Source organism: Prunus mume, linkage group LG2, assembly GCF_029339155.1.
Source record: "Prunus mume cultivar Tortuosa linkage group LG2, ASM2933915v1, whole genome shotgun sequence".
NCBI classification, from domain to species: Eukaryota; Viridiplantae; Streptophyta; class Magnoliopsida; order Rosales; family Rosaceae; genus Prunus; species Prunus mume.
The window spans coordinates 24,621,318-24,635,335 of record NC_142699.1 but is presented as its reverse complement, the minus strand read 5'-3'; the positions used below and the strand labels follow the sequence as shown (position 1 = coordinate 24,635,335).

Below are 14,018 nucleotides of genomic sequence, written 5' to 3'. Positions count from 1 at the left end.
GGATTTTTGGCTGTTCTTGTTACCCACAACTTGGTGCTTACTTAGAAAACAAACATGTCAACCTGTACCACTGAATGTGTGTTCCTTGGCTACAGATTACTCAACATAAAGGCTATTGCTGCCTTGATCCTCCACTGGTTGTGTATATACCTCTCGACATGTTTTATTTAACGAAATAAGTTTTCCTTTTCAGCATTTGCAGTTTTCATCCTTCCCGGAGTATACTGAAATAAATTTTCATCCTGTGGTCTCTCGCCTCTCCTTCTCCAGCACATGTGGCTACCCAGATCACCTCCACTGTGCACGCCCTATTGACGCCGACACAAGACATTGCCACATCCGCACCTCCATTATTCCGCAAGCTTTTGACACCTCTACCTTTCCACAAGCTCGGCACCTCTACCCTTCCACAAGCTTCCATCACCCCTATCTTTCCACAAGTTTCCTCACCTCCATCTTTCCACAAGCCACACCCGCCCCATAGCACAGTTTCGGCCCCAACCACACAACACCCTTTAATCCACCTAACGCGACTCTTTTTGAGCCAATCCACCCTTGCTCCATACATATTCCGAAGACCTCGCCTATCGCATCTATGGAACCAGCGTAGGCATCGCCGTCCCTCGCCCTTTCCTCTACGGACACAGCCTCCACCACCTATCGAACCAAGGCCACCAGGCCTACTCATCCCATGCGCACACCTCTGCGTGATGGCATCTCTCGCCTAAAACCGCACCGACAAGATAGTTCGGTGCACCTGGTCCTTGTGCTCTTTTAATTATCATTGATGATCCATTTGTTTTTCTCAAAGCTTCCAAAAATCCAAAGATGGAGCGCGGCAATGTCTCGAAGAAATTAATGCCTTGTTGCAAAATCAGACTTGGTCTTTTGTTCCTCCATCTCCCACACATACTCCAATCGGTTGCAAATGGGTATTCCTCATCAAGCGTCATTCTGATGGCACTATTGAACGCTACAAGGCCCACCTAGTGGCTAAGGGATTTCATCAATGCCCTGGCATTGACTACTTTGATACCTTCAGCCCTATTGTCAAACCAGCCACACCAGACCTGCTCGCCTTGCTGCTTCGTCGGTGGTTCTTACGACAACTTGAGGTCCAGAATGCCTTCCTTCATGGGTTCCTTCAAGAAGACGTATATATGGTTCAGCCTCATGGTTTTGTGAACCCTGCTCATCCCACTAATGTTTGTAAACTTCAACTAGTCTCTTTATGGCCTCAAACAGCTCCGCATGCATGGTTTAATCATATCAGCACCTTCCTCTTATCCCTTGGTTTTTCAAGAAGTTTAGCAGACTTTTCACTTTTTATCTTTCAGCAAGGCTCCCACATTATCTTTCTCCTCCTGTATGTTGATGACATTGTGATTACTGGCAGTGATTCCTCTCTTTTACAAAATTTTATATCTCTTTTAAACCGCCAATTTGACATAAAAGGACCTTGGTCCTCTTAGTTACTTCTTGGGTTTACAGGTTGTCTTTCATGATGGTGCTCTTCATCTCAATCAACTCAAGTATGTTCATGATTTGTTACACAAGAGTAATCTCCTACATGCCAAGCCCGCTTCCACTCATCTTGCGGCCAAGTCTGTTCTAACTGCTAGTGATGGTGACTTGCTCGCTTCTCCCACAGAATACCGTGAACTTGTGGGGAGTCTTCAGTACCTCACCCTTACCCTCCCATATATTTCCTTTGCTGTCAACACTGTGGCCCACTTTATGAGCTCTACTAGCTCTCCTCACATGGTTGCCGTCAAAAGGATTCTCCGCTATGTTAAGGGCACCATTGACTTTGGCCTCCATTTTACACCCCAAGATCCTTCCACACGTCACACCGCTTACTCAGATGCCGATTGGGCTGGGTGCCTAGACTATTGTCGCTCAACACTGGCTACCTCATCTACTTGGGCTCCAATCTTATTTCCGGTGCTCCAAAAGCAACCAATAGTTTCTCGCCCAAAGGCGGAATCGAGCATCGTGTTCTTGCTCATGCCTAGTTGAATCTTCTTAGCTCGTCGTTACATGAACTGGGTGTTCAACGTTTTTCCAGCCTCATGCATTGTAACAATCTCAGACTACTTATATGGCAACAAACCCGATTCCATGCTCGCATTTGCCACATTGAACTTAACTACCACTTTGTTCGCCAGAAGGTGGCCCTTGGGGGTCATCAAGTCCGCTTCATCCCTTTGTTGATCAACTTGCGGATCTTCTCACTAAGCCACTTCACAAGCCACGACACCATCTCTTATGTTCCAAACTTGTTTATCCAAGGCCGCTTAGTTTGCATTGGGTGGGGTGGTGTGTGGGGGTGTTAAACCACATGCACTCATCAAGGAAGAAGAATCTGAAACGGATTCTTCTTAATCACAATAGTTGACTTGCTCTCCAGATATTTTGTATTTACTGCCATTTAAGGCTTTTACCGTTTATATCTTTATTGTGCAATTATAAATATTGTAATATTTACACAAAGGAATACAACTTGAATTCAAACTCTTACAATTATGACTATCATCCAGAGATTTTAAATTATTATATTATGAAAACCGAACTCCAGGGAAAGGACACTAGAAAAGGAAGAGAAGCTCTACGAAATAAGTCGTGCATTGGCTGTTTTGGCTTCTGCATCTGTAAGGACTGGACTTAATAACTCACAATGATTATGATTGTTGATTTTTCTTTTCCAAATTTTCAAGCACTATCATCTACACTCTGGCTTAACAGTTTTTAATTTTTTATGTTATTGACCCATTATTTCATCAGTGAGTAGGGAGCGTGAAGAGTTCCCGAGACTTGTCAATAAGGGGGTAATTTAAAACTCTTCATTGCTCCTAGTTCTGATTTCCATGTTTTTGCTTGCACCGTGCATGTATTAGAAGAATTTGGATGATATTAATGTCCACTATGCTTTGGCCCTTTTTAGTTTGAAGGATGTGTAGATTGACGACTTTTAACTTTTAATGTGATTTACTTATGAGCTGTCTTCTACACATTATATGCATGCATGCAACACTGTCTTCAGCATCATGTTCAAGTCAGAAGAATATTTCTATATGTTCTTGGTTTAGTCCAAATGCATTGTCTTTGGGAATATTTTACTTTAGTTGCTTCTTTGGATCTTTCCAGATTGAACTTTACAATAGCATGAGGGTACAGATGGTGTGCCTTGAAGGCATATAAAGTTGCTCGGGATGAAAGTGACTAGGGGTGGGCATAAAAACCGATAAACCGATCAAACCGATCAAACCAAACCAAACCAAACCAAACCGAAAAAGAGTGTTTTTTGACCAAACCGAAAAAGTTAACAACGGACCTGAACCGAACCAAGGTCAACGGTTTGGCCTTTGTCTCATTTTTTCGTAACTAAAGCACTGAACCGAACCGTAATATTTAAATATATATAATTATTACACGTGGCGTCGTATGATTGGCCAAAAAAAATAGTTATGTGAGATCGCTTGCAGCAGATCCATCACGAATTTTTTAATTTTTCCCGTAAGTTCCTCACACTGTGTGAGTCACACGTGACTCTCTCTCTTCTTTCTTTCGCCTTCTCTCTCTTCGCTTTTCATTTTGTTTTTGACCTAAGAGGTCGCGACGCTCTCTCGACAGTCTCTCGCTCGATCCTCTCACTCTCAATCGACACCACCATGCCGCTCCATCCTTGCACGCAGTCGCCTTTTCTTCTCTTATCTGCTTGATTTTTTCCCATCGCGTCTTTGCTCGCGAACTCTCTCTTTGCTCTCTCTTCTTATCTCGATTTTCTATGTTTCTCAGTCTCGCCTGATCACCGACAACATCTATTCCTCTCTTGCATTTCTTCTGTGGGTTTCTCTCTCATATCACTCAAAGAGGTGAGAGCATCATCTTCCTTTGAATTTAGGGTTTATTCTAAATTAAATTTATGGTTTTTTCATTTAAATTAGGCTTGTCGATTTGGTGGTTGAGGTTGATGTGATGATATATTTTTTCTATTAAGGTTTTAGCATCTAGGTTGTCGAATTAGGGCTGCCACCAATTAGGTTATGCTGTGTTGTGATGATTATTTGAAATTGACAAAGAAATTATGAACTATAAGTATCATGCATTATACAAATTAGGGCTGCTAGCATTTAGGTTCTTCTGTTAAATTATTCTAATTAGGGCTGCTACCAATTAATTTTTGTTTTATGAAATTAGGTTTTGTGAAACTACTAGGTTCTGTTTCTGCTGTTGCTATTCTGTTGTTATGGTGCTGTGTTAATTATGTTTATGTTTCTTTTTGTTAAATAGGTTGTGCTGCATGCTAGGTCTGTTTTGATTGGTTAGTTTCTGTTTTTATTAAAGACTAGATGGAAGAGTGAAGATTTATTTGCAATCTGACATTGTTCATGCATGTTACTTCAATTTTTTTGAACGAATTATGGTTAGTTACATATTAAAGATTAAGGCATGCAGTTCAAATTTTGGTTTTAATTTTAGGACTTTTTTTAGAGCAATGGGTATTTAAGGGTATTTATGGTTTGAATTTATAAAAGGAGTGAAGCTTGTTTGTAACTTAACCCTTTTTCTGATTTCATTCACAGTTGTTTAGCGTCGCTGCCACTGCTGAGCTTTGAAAGTTTGGAAAATTTTGCTTAAATGGAGGTAAATATTCGCTGTTGCTGCTAATCTATTTAAATATGTTTTTGTAATCTGTGTAAATCTGTTTAATTCTATGTTTGTAATATGTTTAAATCTGTTTTTATAATCTGTTTTTGCAATATGTTTAAATCTGTTTTTGTAATTTGTTTTTATAATTTGTTTTTGTAATATGTTTTGGTAGTCTGTTTTTGTAAGATATGTTGGAAGTATTCTGTAATTTGTAATATGTTTAAATTTGTTTCTTGCATCTTTGGATAGGAAAAATTTGTTTGTACTGTGTTTAAATCTGTAATTTGTAATATATATGTGATTGATATCTGTTTAAATATGTTTTGACTCTATTTCTTGCATCTTTGAAAAGGAAAAATCTGTTTTAACTGTGTTTAAATTTGATATTTGGATAGGATATATGTTTAGGGAGTTGTATGCATAGTTTAAATATGTTTTGACAGTTTAAATGTGTTTTTTTTAATAGGATATATGTTTTAATATGTTTATGGGTAGTTAAACTTTGTTTGGCTGTGTTTAAATATGGTTTAAATATGTTTATGAATAGGAACCTGCTTCTAATGAGGCTCAAATACATGGGAATGATGATTCTCTACCTTGTAGTGATGCTGTTGTACCTCCTATAGCAGCATCACAAAATCCAACACCACGACAAAGGTTTGATTTATTTTATTATATTTTGTAGAAATGGGGAGTAAAACATCCACGACAAATTTGAATAAGACTCTCCCTTCTTAGTGTGATTCAGATATGTTGGAAGGTATTTTTCTTGCATCTTATTTTAATTATGATTTGTTGATGGTGAAACTTTGTGTTAATTCTTTTAAGTGTTGTGTATGTTGCTTTGTTAAGGCTTTTGGAAGAATGGATGCATTAGATTTTTTGCAAGGATATTGTCTTTATGTGTATTTTTGTGATCGGTTGTAATCTTTAATTTCATAAGTTTAATTTGGTTTGTGTATTATTTTTTGTAATGGTTTGTAAGAGATTATATTTCTTTTCCTTGGTTGGTTGGTTGAATGTGTGTATGTGAGATTTATTTAGTTTAGAAACTTAGATTGGAATGATGGATTTTTATAGGTTGAATTTACATAATTTCAGGTTTTGAAAAGTGTTTTGGGCTTGTTCATAAGAATTTAATAGGTTTTGGCCATTTGACAACAAAAAAAGGGTTTTGGGGCTGAAAGTGAATCTGATTTGGGCTTTGTTTTGCTAAAAAAAATATGATTTGGCCTTTTTTTTCCTGAAAATAAATACGATTTGGGCTTTCGAAAATGGTAAAAATAGGCTCAAGCCCAAACCGATTAGAACACGGAACCGACCCGAGAACCGAGCCCATTTTCGGTTTGGCCCATTTTCGAGTTTCAACCTAGACCCGTTCCGACTCGAGAACCGAGCTCTCCTTCGGTTTGGCGTGCGGGTCGGCCAAATTTGACCCGACCCTAACGCGTGCCTAGACCTAAAAGTGGCAGTACTTCTGTTGAGGCTGAAGGTGACGAGGTTTCATCAGTGCTCATAAACAAGGTTAGATATTAAATTCCGAATTATCTACTTTTAACATACTTACCCTCGTTCACTTGATGGATTATCTTTTCTTCTGTGTATCAGGTGGATGCAATGCTTCAAAATCTTGAGAAGGAAATTGTTGATGTAGATGCGCATATTGGTGATTGTTGGCAATTACTTGACAGGTGAACTCATCTTGTTTCGTCTTTGGTTTTCTTTTCCTATGAGTTATGTTAGAAATCATACTTCCTACTGGATGGAACAATCCTTCTTTTCTTTTCTTTCAATCTGTAGTTGGTTTGAGTTGTTATTAAATTCATTTTGAGGGATACTAGTAATGTTAAACTTTTGATGGATGGTACCGTATTGGCATTTTGTCCATGTAGTTAAAGGTATGAAGTTTATAATATGTGTGCATGGATTTTGATGGGAAAGTAACTCCTGATGAGGTTGCAGCTGCTACGAACTACTTGAAGAATACTTTAGGCAAGGAGGGTGTCCAAAAACTCATAGGCAACCTTTCCAAAGATAAAGGTGAGTGAATTTTGTTTACACCGTATACATATACAGGCAACACAATGCAAGTCAATCGCTTTTGAGACTCTTCTTACTTGCAATGCAACAAACCAAAATTTCTTACCCACTTGCATGCAACACTAGTTAATGTTTTATAACATAACATTCTAGTTTCTTTGATTCAATGATTACTATAAACTCAAATATATGGAATTATGATTTTACACCCAAAAAGTCGAAGGATTTGTTGTAAGGAGCGAGTACCTTTTTTTGGCATACTCTTCTGATTTTTAATTAATTGGTTATGAATTTTTTAAGATAAATAATAAAAATATAAGAGAAATGACATGTGTCGCTGTAATCGAAGATGTGGAATCATGAACTCAAAATGTGGAACCATGATTTTAGACCTTTGTAATCGAAGATAACGTCATAAGGAGTTTGTAACAATTGAAGGTGTATTTTTCTGATTTTTAATTATTTATTTACGAATTTTTAAACAAAAACAACAACAAAAAAAGATCAAAATGGACAGTGGTGCAATCACTGGAGGATAGTCGTTAGACACACTGATCGCGCCCATTCAGCTTTCGCCATGTGCTGCTCCATACCATTTAATAATAATTTTCTAGGATTTAACTTACAAAATTCATAATAAATGAAATAAAAATCCAAAAAATTTACCGAAAATTGGTAAGAACTCCTTGTGACATTCTTTACGCCCTAAAAGTCCAAAAATATAATTTTCACTCGTAAAAATTGAAAATGATAACAAAAACTCAATTCTTTATTTCAAAACAAACCAAAACACTAAATTATGTTCTATCACATTACGCTCTTGTTCTTTGATTTAACGCTTAACACAAACTCAAGATATGTAGAATCATGATTTTACACCTTTATAATTGAAAATAATGTTAAAAAGAGTTTGTAGAAATTTTCGGTGTATTTTTCTGATTTTTAATTAATTTTCATATGAATTTTTAAACATAAATTTGATAAAAGTATCTGAACTGACATGTGGTGTAATGACAGGAGGACAACCATCAGACACACTGACTGCGCCCTATTCAGCTTCAGCCATGTGTCGCCCCATACGATTTAATATTATTTTTCTAGGATTTAACTTATAAAATTGATAATAAATTAAATACAAATCCAAAAAATATCCCGAAAATTGGTATGAACTCCTTGTGACATTCTCTATGCCCTCAAACTCCAAAAATATAATTTTGATCATAAAATTTGAAAATGATAACAAAAACTCAACTTTGTTTGAAAACAAATCAAAACACTAAATTATGTTCTATAACATAACACTCATGTTCTTTGATTCGACGATTACTTTGAACATAAATACGTGGAATCATGATTTTAGACCTCCATAGTCAAAGACAATGTCGTAAGGTGTTTGTATCAATTTTCGGTGTATTTTTATGATTTTTAATTATTTTTTATGAGAAGATTTGATGGAGATTTCACGCTCACGTTCCTCTCACTTGACGAAGTTGTTTTCAAAATGGGTAATTGCAACCCAATTGTAGCATAACGAGTTCAACTATGAGATCGATCTGATGGGTATAAAGTAGCCCCGCACAACTTATTCCGCATTATAGAATTTCCGCAGAAATAAATGATCATCGAGTAGAAGGGAAAAAAAAATTATTTGGGCCCGTTAAGTCTGTTGTTTGTGGACTGTGGGGGCCCATCAAATGAACTAGGACTATAGACTCTTTTAGAATTTTAGATCCACTTTCACACAAAAGCCCAAATTTGAAAATTACCAAAACTGGGTAGGAAAAAGATATAAAACTCAAATATTCCAATAAATTAGGTGTGGTTCTTTGCTTTATTCTGCAAACTTCAAAACGCCATGTACGGACGTGCAGTTGGGCGTCGTTCGTTCGACGGGTATTTGACAACAAGGACGACCTGCATGGTTCGCTCATGCCAAATTTTAGGGCTTTGTGAGTCCTTGATAAAGAACATTGAAGGGTCAGTGGCCCTGGCGACACAATTTTCTCTCCATTTTCACAGCTGCAGAGGCAAGCTGAAGCTGAAGCCACACCACTCATGTAAGTTTAATATTATATTTATTTATTCTCAATATCCCCTTTCGCTTTAATTAAAAAGGTTTTAATATCTTTCTATTTTCTTCAGTTCAATCTTCCCTAAGGGAACTGGGCACTGGAAATTATCTATCTCCTTCCCTACTAGGTATCTTTCTGACTTATGGCTTTTCCCTCATAATGTAAATTGTTTGAACTTGTTATATGAAATTGTTTGAACTCTCTTTTTGTTGCTGCCCAATTTTCTCAGAGTTTTATTGCTGCGAATTTGTGCTTGTATGTGGTGTTTGTTTACGGAGACAGCAAACAATTAAGTTTTTCCCTCATAATAAAAATTATTGCAACTTGTTGTATGAAATTGTTTGAACTATCTCTTCTTGTTGCTGCCCAATTTTCTTAGAGTTCTATTGCTGCGAATTTGTGCTTGAATGTGGTGTTTGTTTACGGAGACAGCAAACAATTAAGTTTTTTCCTCATAATAGACATTGTTGGAACTCCTTGTATGAAATTGTTTGAACTCTCTCTTCTTGTTGCTGCCCAATTTTCTTAGAGTTTTATTGCTGTGAATTTGTGCTTGTATGTGGTGTTTGTTTACTGAGACAACGAACAATTAAGTTTTTGTTCACTGAGAATATGATATATTAGTTGAGCTATTTGTTCTTGTGCTTATTTTTGTATACATAATGACCGTGGGTGGGGTATTGTTTCCCATAGCTTGTGCTGCTCGATTGAGGAGACTATGGCTGAGTCCGTAGTTTCCTTTGTGTTTCAAAGGGTCAGGGGCTTCGTCGTCCAAGAAACGAAGTTCTTGTACAGATTCAGCAATGAAATTGATTCTGCACAAACTGAGTTGCAATTAATCCAGGGTTTTCTGAAAGATGCAGATATAAGGCAATGAGAGGATGCAACGGTGCGTGTTGTGGTCGCAAAAGTAAGAGACGCTGCATATAATTTGGAGGATGTTGTAGAAATTTTTTTCTTGAGAGTGTCTAACAAGCGTCAAAGAGGGGTTAAAAAAGAGGGGTTAAGAATTTTCATTGGGTGAAAAGATTACTGCCCAACTCTCTATTTTAAGGTCAAGCTTGCAGAGCTATAATATTAGGGAAATCGGAGGTGCCACTTCTTCGTATGAGAGGCAGCAGCAACTAAGACGCTCCTATTCTCATATTATAGAACAGGATATTGTTGGGTTAGAGGATAGTGTGGAAGAATTGGTCAAGCATTTGGTGAAGGAAGAATTCAGCTACCGAGTTGTTTCTATATGGGGTATGGGTGGTTTGGGCAAGACGACTCTTGCAAAACAAATATATCATCATACGGATGTTAGAAAATATTTTGAATCTTTTGTTTGGGTATGTATAGCTCAACAATGTCAAGTGAGGTCTGTTTGGGAAGGAATTCTAATTAAACTTCTTTCTGCTGACAATGATAAAAGAACAGAAATTGAAAAACTGGGGGATGATGAAATAGCAAGAGAAATTTATCTTATACTACAAAAGAGTAGATGTTTGATAGTTGTGGATGACATTTGGACCATTGAGGCATGGGAGTCATTGAAACCTGCTTTTCCATTGTGTGAGGAATCAGGAAGCATGGCATTACTCACCACTCGCAACAAAGAGGTAGCTTTACATTCAGATAGAAATGGTTTCATCCACCATCCTTAGCAATTGAATGACGATGAAAGCTGGACACTTTTTGAGAAGATAGCAATCTCTAGAAGAGATGGAATCGGTATTCTCTCATCCAAATTTTTTTTCTTTGCTTTAGTTTCATATGTGTCAATTGAACACAATTAGAAACTTTCATATTCCATTTGAGCTGCATTTCAGACCTTAGTGTTTTCCAAGCATGACCAACATTTTGTTTTTTAGGGAACGATTGATGTTATATGATTATCTGACAAATCACATAACATATGGAATTCTTCTCTAGGATACTTTTCTGTAAGAACCTTATATTTTCTTAACTATAGCCATTTTCACTTTGGAAACAAATTAACGCCACCAAATTGAAATATAAACTGCTTGATTTTAATTTTAATTTTGTAATTTGGTACCAACATGTTTGTTTATCATATGCACAATAAATTTCATGTTTAGAAAATGCAAAATGAATCTCGAACTTGTCCGCTGAGCCCATCTCAAAGTAGTTTTTCTGTATTAAACTTGGTGCAATAATTGTCATTATATTAGTTTTTCTTAATTATCTAGCATAAGTGTTTTTCTGTTGTTGTTGCTGATATATCTAGCATACGTTTAGTAAAACAAAAAAGTTACATTGTAGTGTAAAAATCATTCGAACAAATAACATTTATAGTTTTAAACAAGTGAAAATAAATTTGGTGTTTGATTATTTTTCAGCATCCGAATTTTCTACAAATATGAAAGATATAGGAAAGAAGATGCTTCAATATTGTGCTGGCTTGCCATTAGCTGTCACTGTGCTGACAGGACTACTTGCTAGAAAGGACACATTGATGAGTGGGAGACCGTACTTAAGAATATTCATACATACCTAAGAAGTGGCAAAGGCCATGGACAAGGAGGCATGGGTACATCATGGTTATTATTGCTGAGTTATGATTGTTTGCCATATTATTTAAAACCATGTTTTCTATATTTGGGTCAGTTTTCTGAAGATTATGAGATACCAACGAATGTGTTGACTCAGCTGTGGGTGTTGACTCAGCTGTGGGTGGCAGAAAGTTTTATATCGATGGAGCAACAAAGACAAGATTATGTGGAAACGATGGAATAAATAGCTTTCAGTTACTTAACTGAATTGGTGGAAAGGTGCATGGTTGAAATTGAAAACCAAGGTTCTGTTAGAAAGATAAAATCTTGTCGTCTTCATGATCTCATGCGAGACATGTGCTTGTTGCAGTCAAAAGAGGAGAGCTTTTTCCAAATTGACAATTTGTCGCATATAAAGGATTGTCTTCCTTTTTCCACGGTAACCGAGGCAACACTAACAAGTAATGTTCGAAGACTTGGCATCTATGTGGATGAGACTGTTGAGGAATTGTTTCCATCAAGATTTGAAAGAGAAAGCCACCTTAGGTCTTTGTTATACTTTGGATGTTGTGTTCAAAACGATGAAGAGTTAGTATCACGACTATTTCGGCAATTCAAACTGCTCAGAGTTTTGAAGCTTGAGGATATGGCTATATCAGTGAAATTGCCGAATGCCATTGGGAAAATGGTCCACTTAAGATTTTTAAGTCTAAGGGGTTCTGATGTAGAACGGTTCCCATCGTCCATAGGTAATTTGATATGCATGCAAACTATGGATTTACGCACTTCATCATGTGACATGATTCCATTTCCAGGTGTGCTTTGGAAGATGAGACGACTGAGACATTTGTATCTTCCTTTAGATTGTGGTAATAAATTTTGACTGTCTACTCTTCACGATTTGCAGACACTGTACTATTCTGGACGCAGATGTGATGTCTTGAACGAGCTTACTGAGTTAACCAGTCTTAGAAAACTGGTCATACAAGTGACAAGCCACTGGAAAAATTTGGAGGAAACCTTGAAATCTATGAGCAGCACACTTGATGGAATTCGATCTCTATTTGTGACTATTATTGATAATGATATTGGTGGAGGGGCTAAAAAAATAGTGTTAAGTTGTCGTCAAGTATACAAGCTGAGGTTGGAAGGGCAAATCTGGAGGCTGCCGGACCTTCAACACTTTCCAAACCTCGCTAAGTTAACACTGAGTATGTGTTATATTGACAACAACCAGATGGCCATGCTAGAGAAGGTGCCCCATCTAAAAACTCTTTGCCTAGGGAATGGAACTTTCGAGAATGGGATATTCACACTGGTTTTCTCCAAAGATGGCTTTCGTCAACTTGAATCGCTCTCCCTCGTGTACTTGAACAGAATAAGGGACTTGAAGGTGGAAGAAGGAGCCATGCCGAGCCTCCGCTGATTACGCATAGAATGTTGCTATGCCTTGGAGACAGTTCCAGATGGGCTGAGATACATTACTACCCTCCGGGAATTAAGCTTCGTAAGGATGAATGGCCAATTTCGTAGTAGGGCTCAGGTAGGAGGAGATGAATTCCATAAAATCCAACATGTGCCTTCGGTTGTATGTATATGACCACGCAAAGGAATAGGTACTTCTTAATTTCCAAGTGTGGTAGCCGAGGTTAATTCATTTGTTGTGTAAATGTGTTCTTCATTTGGCATCTTTACTCAACTTTTCATATATTTGTTTATTGTCTTCTTTTCTATTGTTGTGTTGCAGTTGGTAGTTGTCTGTTTTGCTTGCTCTTTTCTACTTTATTTTCCTGCTTCTACTCTGACCTGCCTTCCCCTCAAGTCAAAAACCAAACCAACTTATTCAATTCAGTGTTGTTACTTGTTATATGTTTGAAAGATATTCATAGTATGTCTCACATATTCCTAAATTCAATAATGCAGAGAATATGAATTTTTTTGAAGGAGAGATCCATTTATGGCAGGCTGCATAGCTGTGATGATCGATGAGGCATGCTCTTATCATGAGTTGTCAATCATAACTTGAACGTAATGTATTGTTTTGTGTCCAATGATATATGAATATGTCGGAGAAGTTAACAGATGTTTTGAAAACCATATCCGATGATCAATTAAAGTGAAAGTTAGTAGTATATAATTGTGCGCTCAATAGAGTAGGTATTTATCTTCGTACTCAATTTTGATCCTGTTTCTATTCATATGAATATTTTAGGCCTTCTTTGAGGTACTATAACAGGGATGCTTTTGTTTCTCTCTGTATTTGTATCCGTATGAAGCTAGGTGAGGTCTGTGTTATAAAAAGAGGGATGAAGGTCCTATGTTGAGATCTTGGATGGATACTGAATTCGAGTCTCTGATATTGGTTATCAAGCTCTTATGTCCCTGTAAGAGTTTAAATCCTTAAGTCCCCTGTTGGTATTTTTATAGTTGTGGTTTGGCTAGCAGCCTGCAAGTCTTCGGCAGATTCTGTTGGTCCTTGGTCGACTACAATACAAATTTGAACTTGAAAATGAGCAACTACCTTTGCTTTTCTTTAGTTAAATATACCTCAGCAAGTGAACCATGACCGCGAGGGGGAGCAAGAAAACCAAAAAAATCAATCAGCTTTCTTATCTGCAACTGGTTCTGATTTATTTGCTGCTGCAGAGTGCTTGTCCGCTGCCATCTTGGCATTAGCTTCTTCCCTCTCCCTGGAGTACTTCTCAAATGCCCTCGGAAGGAACCGTGGAATCAAAAACCCGAACAGGTTGATGATGGA

The 14,018-nt window shown here is 37.3% G+C and overlaps 2 long non-coding RNA genes and 2 pseudogenes across 4 annotated transcripts; all 4 read left to right on the top strand.

Annotated features, from left to right (window-relative positions):
- The first annotated feature begins 4,608 nt into the window (after nt 1-4,608).
- Nucleotides 4,609-5,764, top strand: LOC148919896 (uncharacterized). Its single transcript, XR_016124552.1, has 2 exons — nt 4,609-4,647; nt 5,339-5,764. It is a non-coding gene; the product is annotated as an uncharacterized LOC148919896 (long non-coding RNA).
- A 2,763-nt stretch (nt 5,765-8,527) lies between these two features.
- On the top strand, nt 8,528-9,755 carry LOC148919895 (uncharacterized). The gene is made up of 3 exons (XR_016124266.1): nt 8,528-8,750; nt 8,836-8,892; nt 9,459-9,755. It is a non-coding gene; the product is annotated as an uncharacterized LOC148919895 (long non-coding RNA).
- A 26-nt stretch (nt 9,756-9,781) lies between these two features.
- Nucleotides 9,782-11,265, top strand: LOC148919894 (putative disease resistance protein At1g50180; annotated as a pseudogene). The gene is made up of 2 exons (XR_016123550.1): nt 9,782-10,478; nt 11,108-11,265. The product of XR_016123550.1 is annotated as a putative disease resistance protein At1g50180 (transcript).
- On the top strand, nt 10,337-13,573 carry LOC103322246 (putative disease resistance RPP8-like protein 2; annotated as a pseudogene). The gene is made up of 3 exons (XR_016124265.1): nt 10,337-10,478; nt 11,108-12,876; nt 13,184-13,573. The product of XR_016124265.1 is annotated as a putative disease resistance RPP8-like protein 2 (transcript).
- The last annotated feature ends 445 nt before the right edge of the window (nt 13,574-14,018 follow it).